Source organism: Nematolebias whitei, chromosome 2 (genome assembly GCF_014905685.2).
Source record: "Nematolebias whitei isolate Nwh7 chromosome 2, NemWhi1, whole genome shotgun sequence".
NCBI lineage: Eukaryota > Metazoa > Chordata > Actinopteri > Cyprinodontiformes > Rivulidae > Nematolebias > Nematolebias whitei.
The window spans coordinates 38139915-38145914 of NC_056499.1; the positions used below are offsets into that span (position 1 = coordinate 38139915).

General features: G+C 50.3%; 1 protein-coding gene across 1 annotated transcript in view; it reads left to right on the forward strand.

Moving 5' to 3' along the window:
- The window catches only part of LOC119424126 (GRAM domain-containing protein 2A-like), a 975280-nt gene that overhangs the window by 606881 nt on the left and 362399 nt on the right, over positions 1-6000 (forward strand). The gene's annotated exons all lie outside the window — the stretch shown is intronic.

The following is a 6000-nucleotide window of genomic DNA, read 5'->3' on the forward strand; positions in this document are numbered from 1 at the left end:
ACCTGAGTTCTCAAATGACATGAAGAAAAAGATTAATCTTATGACATTAATGACAGTCATATAGAAAATAGCACTACTGTATATACTTTTAACCTGCTCTTGTTTCAGGTTTTAAGCTTGTGTTGTGTTTATAAAGGTTTCTGTTATAGTGTAACAAACTGTGTTAAATGAGTTTTATTAGTCTGATGCCTTTGTTGCTTCCATTTATTCAGGTCCTGAGTCACATTTGTCTTTTACACCCTTTAGTTCCTCCATTTATTTATTTCTGCTCTCCTCTTTTCCTCTTTTGACTTCATTTTAACAGTAGATTTTATTTCATCTTCCATAACATGTGACTCCATGTTTATCTCTCAATATCGTGTAATATCTGTCTTTTAGCAAAATAGCTCATGAACCACTACAGATTTTAATGAAACTGTCAGAAAGTGATGCACATACCCAGCTGATTAACTTTTAGTTATTCTGATTCAAGCTAGCTGCCACAGCTATCTTAGAAAACACACAATTGGTTTTAACTTGGTCGTTTTTTTCAGGCATATGAAGCTAAATTTAGGTTTGAGGGAAGTCTGAACATACTTAATCCCAATCAAAAATTTAAGATGACCACCAAAGCTATTAGAAAAATAACTGTCTCAGTCATTTCAAAGCTGAATGGGATTAACCTGTATAAATAAAGGTTGAATGAATTTCTATAGATATTTAGTTATAATCAGGTTTTATAGTAGCTGTCAGCAATCCCTAAGACATACTGTGACTGCTAACTACGTTGCGGTTCGTTTTTTGCAGACTTTCTCTATCGTGATTTTTCAAAATAAGACTGGCCATGACAGCAATTGGCTGATTGATAGATGAGCTGCACGATCGACATGGAATTTTTTTATTTAAAATAAATTATTTTAAATTATTTTGCACCTGCTGCACCTGTGTGCAGCCCACAGCTGCAGGAGAAAAAACTGCAGGAGAAGCTTCCCCCTGCAGTGTGTCAGTTCTATGTCGTATAAGCTTCGCCCTTTAAGGCCTTCGCTTTAGTGGGTTTATCCCGTTATGCAGAGCATAAGCACTGAAAAAATTAGTCCATGCCCACCTGCTGTGTGGGCCCCACCCGGTCCGTATAAATTACGTTAAGAGCGGGAAATCGGCTCCCATTTTTTCTTCAGCGAGCTAATATAGCACTGTCAGAAGAACAAAGAGGATAAATTGTGTAAATGACCAACCTTTGTGAAGGATGCTTGGCCCGGCAGTCGACCTCCGGTCGTCCGGTGAGTTCTCCTCCCCGAGGAGAAGATGACAGCAGTCTTATTCCAAGGTAAGCGTCGGGGAACATTTCCCAGTGACAGGTCACTACACGCTGGACAACGCCATCTTGTGTTTTTTCCTCTTATCGCCAACCCTCGGGGCGAACCGGATGGTTCCTCCGGGGCAAGGCGTGCTCAGCTGCAGCCCCCGCTGCTCATTCCCTCCTGGGGAGCGTAGTGTAGGTGGAGGGGGGCTGAGTGAATGCTCACCCCATCCCACCTCGTTTCGCATCGGCGATCACACCGCTCCCGGCCGACAGCGCCCTCAGGGGTTGCCCGGCGGAACCCAGGAGGAGGCTGACATGAAGGGACCCCTTTTTTCTACGTCCCTCGCCTTTTCCCGCCAGTTCGGATGATCGGCGGAAAGGTTGTTTTTCACTGGGCTCCACTATGGCTCACCGTCTTGATCCATACGGCCTCACGTTCCAACAGGATGTTCGACGGGCGAGGCCGCAGACGGTTCTTTCCTGGTAGATTAGAGGAGTCGGTCCCCAGTCCGCTCCCATCACCAGAGTTGAGGGATTCACCGAGCGGGGCTATTCCTCGGTAACCCCCCCTGGAGCCAAGCCTCGCGGAAGCTTCCGGAGCGAAGCTGCCCAGGTCGGAGCAGCGTCCCGTCCCTCCGGAGGAACCAGACGGCGACCACGCTCTCCAATCGAGCCCACCGACGTGTTTTCAGGCAGCCGCAGTTAGCAACAACGTGCGCTGCTAGCATATAGCATGTCCAAGGGACTGAAGGCCGCAGACCTGCCTTGGAGACAAAGAACTCCCTCTGTAAGGCAGCTGACGCCAGCTCAACATGTGTGCCTCTCCCACGGTTTGCCTGTCGAGGACTGCAGCGCGGATGACGATGATCCATCGACCCACCTGGCTTCGTTACTCCCCTCGCTGCCGGAGAATCTGCACAAGACCTGATGAAGCTCATCGCGGACGCGCTGTTCAGAGCAGCTTCAAACCATGCTGGCGAAGTGAAACAGTCGGAGGAGGTGCCAGAGGCTGTGCGCCACCTCATCAAGCCGCGCGGCCCACCCCGTCCCGCTGGAGGGACTGTCGCGAGCAAGCTTTGACTTTTCCACGGCCGCGGCTCTCGCTGAGTTCCACCACCAGCCCCGCCCGTCAGAATCCAGCCTGCAGCTCAGCGTTTCCCCAGAGTTCGCCTGCAAGACAGCGCTCTGGGCAAACTATCGCAGAGCTCATGAGAGAGAAGTTTCTCAAAATGACGGTCTCCGGAGGGTGTGTGTAAAAGTGACACGAAAGTTGAAACAAATCATCATTAATGATCAAAGTGTCTGTTTTTTAGCCAGTCTGTAAGCTCGGATGAGCTCACAGCGGCCGCACACATAAGAGCCGGTGTCCTTAATAAGGGTTTTTAAACTCACCGCCGCTCCAAGACATTACTAGTCGCTTACAGGGCACGATGGTAAGTGAAATAACTCGTTATAATCCCGAGCTGCACGATTTTCACTCAAGCGATGTCAACTCGCACTCGTGGGATGAAACAGCCCCACACACGAGCCGGTGTCCTTAAATAAAGGTTTTTAAACCCACCGTCGCTCTAAGACATGACGAGTCGATCACAGAACAGCCTCCACACATGAGCCGGTGTCCTTAATTAAAGGTTTTTAAACTCACCGTCGCTCTAGACATGACGAGTCGATCACGGCACAACGGTAAGCGAAAATAACTCGTTACCAACTAGAACTGCACGATCCTCACTCAAGCGGTGTCAACTCGCACTCGTGGGATGGAACAGCCTCCACATGAGCCGGTGTCCTTAAATAGGGTTTTAACTCACCGCCGCTCTAGACATGACGAGTCGATCACTAAATGAACAGCCTCCATCCAAACGGCGCTGCGTTGATGCTGGCGCACACATAGCTGCCGGCGCTAACCATCTCACATCGGTATAAATGTGGCCCGCAGGCTGGTTCGGGTGGAGGTCCTTCTCTCTCACAAGAAACGACACCCGTCTCGACGAATCAAACGCGGGCAGCCGTCACCCACCGCGTCTCAGTTTTCGGCAGCTCACCGCAGCTTAAACGTGAAGCAGCTGAAGAACCCGGTAATGAGTCCCGCCTCCCTCCAGCGCGCGCCCCTCCAGCGAGAGCGGCGCGCGTCCCTCCAGAGAACAACGTGTGCTCCCGCGGGGCTAGCAGCCTTCACTCCAACAGCACGGCGTAAATGAAGTCACGCCCTCCGCCTTTTCAACGTTCGCACAGCGACGTCAAACGCGCAGCCCCACCGCGTCATCAGCTGTCACACGCTTCGCCTTCAGCTCAAGCCTCGCCCGGGATCACACAGAAAACATTCCCGCGACGCATGACGGCGGTTGAGGGGCGGACTGCTGACAGCCGTACAAAACATGACACATCACTTAACGCACGTTCACCCTACGAACGTTACGTAGAGTGGCTAAAACATGCTCGCCATTTTTCAGATGGATGGACAAGGTTTTATGCAAATGGTACAAGTTACAGTTTGCAACCCGAACCCCTCCATTCAGAGGAGTTATAAAAACGGTCCCGTCATCATCAGACTGATTCTCATCCCTAAATGCAGAAATCCAAGTGTTTTCTGATAAAAGTAATCTACAGAGTCCCCCAACGGAGAGAAAACACAGGGTTTTTACTCACGGATCGGAGGGGTGAGACCGTTTTTTTTGGATCTGTTGTTTAACATCCAGAGAACGCATTCCGATCATCCTAACACAGAGACGAGAGTTTTTGTTTTACCTGGATGATCTGCTGCTCCTGTCACTTCAGACAGGAGGCGCTGATGCAGGATCAGGTGTTGACATCACACCTGTTAAATCTGGGCTTCGCCATAAATTGGAAGGAAGCTCGATTTTCCTGGCCCAGACATTTGTTTCTGGGAGTGGAATTAAATTCAACCACCATGAAAGCTCGTTTATCACAAACTAGATTCGACACCTTTTTAAAAAGTCAACTCAGCCACCTAAAGACCTGGCAAGTGATAACAGCTGTCTCCGTCATGAAGCTGTTGGAAATGATGTCACTCACACAGTGGTTCCGCTGGTTTGTTTCACATGAGACGCCTCCAGAGGTGGTTTTGCACGTCTGCATGTGGATCCAGTAAAACAAAACGACGGATGATCATTGTCCCTTCCTCTGTGAGAGCAGACCTTCCGACTCTGGGGAAACACCTTGTTTTCTGTCAGAGGGAGTCCCCCTCAGCAGACCCACGTCACGGGTCAGTCTTCACGGCCACGTTGCTTTCAGGCTGGGGGGGGGGGGGGGGGACATGCCTATCTCAAGCAGTAGGGGCGCTGTGGCCCCACTACACATCAGCCCACATCAATGTTTTTGGAGTGTCGCACAGCACTGAATATGATTCAACACTTTGCTCCCGTGCTACAGAATCAACACGTGTTGATTCACACAGACAACATGATGACTGCTGCGTACATAACCATCAAGGGTGTGCGTTCAGCCCAGATGTTACACATTGCGCGAAAGCTACTGTGTTGGGCTCATCAAACCTGCTCTCTATTAGAGCGGTTTTACATATCCGGTGTTCTGAACAGAGGGGCAGATGTGACGTCCAAGGGCGGCCCACGTCACGTGGACCGGACCCTCCATCCAGATCTGATGTTTTCAGACGTAGCAGAAGTTGGCAAAGCAGCTGTGGACCTGTTTGCGACGCGAGAAGAACGCTCAGTGTCAACCATGGTTTTCCCTGAGCCCGCGAGACGATCCATCGCTGGGGGGGGACGCATTTGCTCACAGCCCGTGGCCCAAAACGCTTTTATACGCGTTTCTTTTCCCCCACCTCCTCTGTTTTTTACGGTTCCTGAACCGAGTTCAGGAGGAGGGATTGACAGCTCTCCTGGTGGCTCCCGGCGTGTGAACGCACCATGGTTCCCAGGCCTGCAACGTCTGTTGTCGGGTCGCCGTGGAACTGCCGTGGAGGGAGGATGCTCTCCTTCAGGCAGGAGGAGCGACCAAGAGTTACCCAGAAATAGGTCAACACCTGTGGGTCTGACCGCTGAGCGGTCCCACTTAGAGGATGGGTCTCCCTCAGGAGATGGTGTGCACAATTCAAGATTCACGTGCTGCATCCACCACAGTTCTGTACACATCAAAGGGGACGGCTTTTCAGCGCTGGTGTACAGAGAAGGTTTAGGCCACCTCATGCCTTTTAGGCGGCGTGTTGTTTTTCTACAACAGCTGATGGATAGGGAGTTGGCTTTCAGTACGCTTTAACGTACGTTGCAGTCATCTATTCCTGCCACGAAGGTTTTCGGAGACAGAACAGCTTTTAATCACCCGCTGATGAAGCGTTTTTTCTAAAAGATGTTCAGAGACACAGGCCTGCTTCACGTCCACTTGCTCCACAGTGGGATTTAACGCTGGTCCTGCGAGCCCTGATCAAAGCTCCAATTGAGCCTCTGGATCAGGTTTTCACTTAAATTCTTGTCTTTTTAAACAGCCCTGCTGCTGGTTTTAACACCCGCTAAGAGGGTAAGTAATTATCTGCCCTCTCTGTTGCTTCGTCATGCCTTAGAATTTAGGCTGACGAGCAGCTCAGCTGATTTAAGACCAACCCAGCTTTTATGCCTAAAACATCACGAGCTCTTTTAAATCAAGAGTGATATCGTTGGAGGGGTCTTTCCCCCCCCCACAGATCAGAAGAGGAAGCATCTTTTCATCTTCTCTGCCCGGTGCGGGCGTTGACGTGTTACATA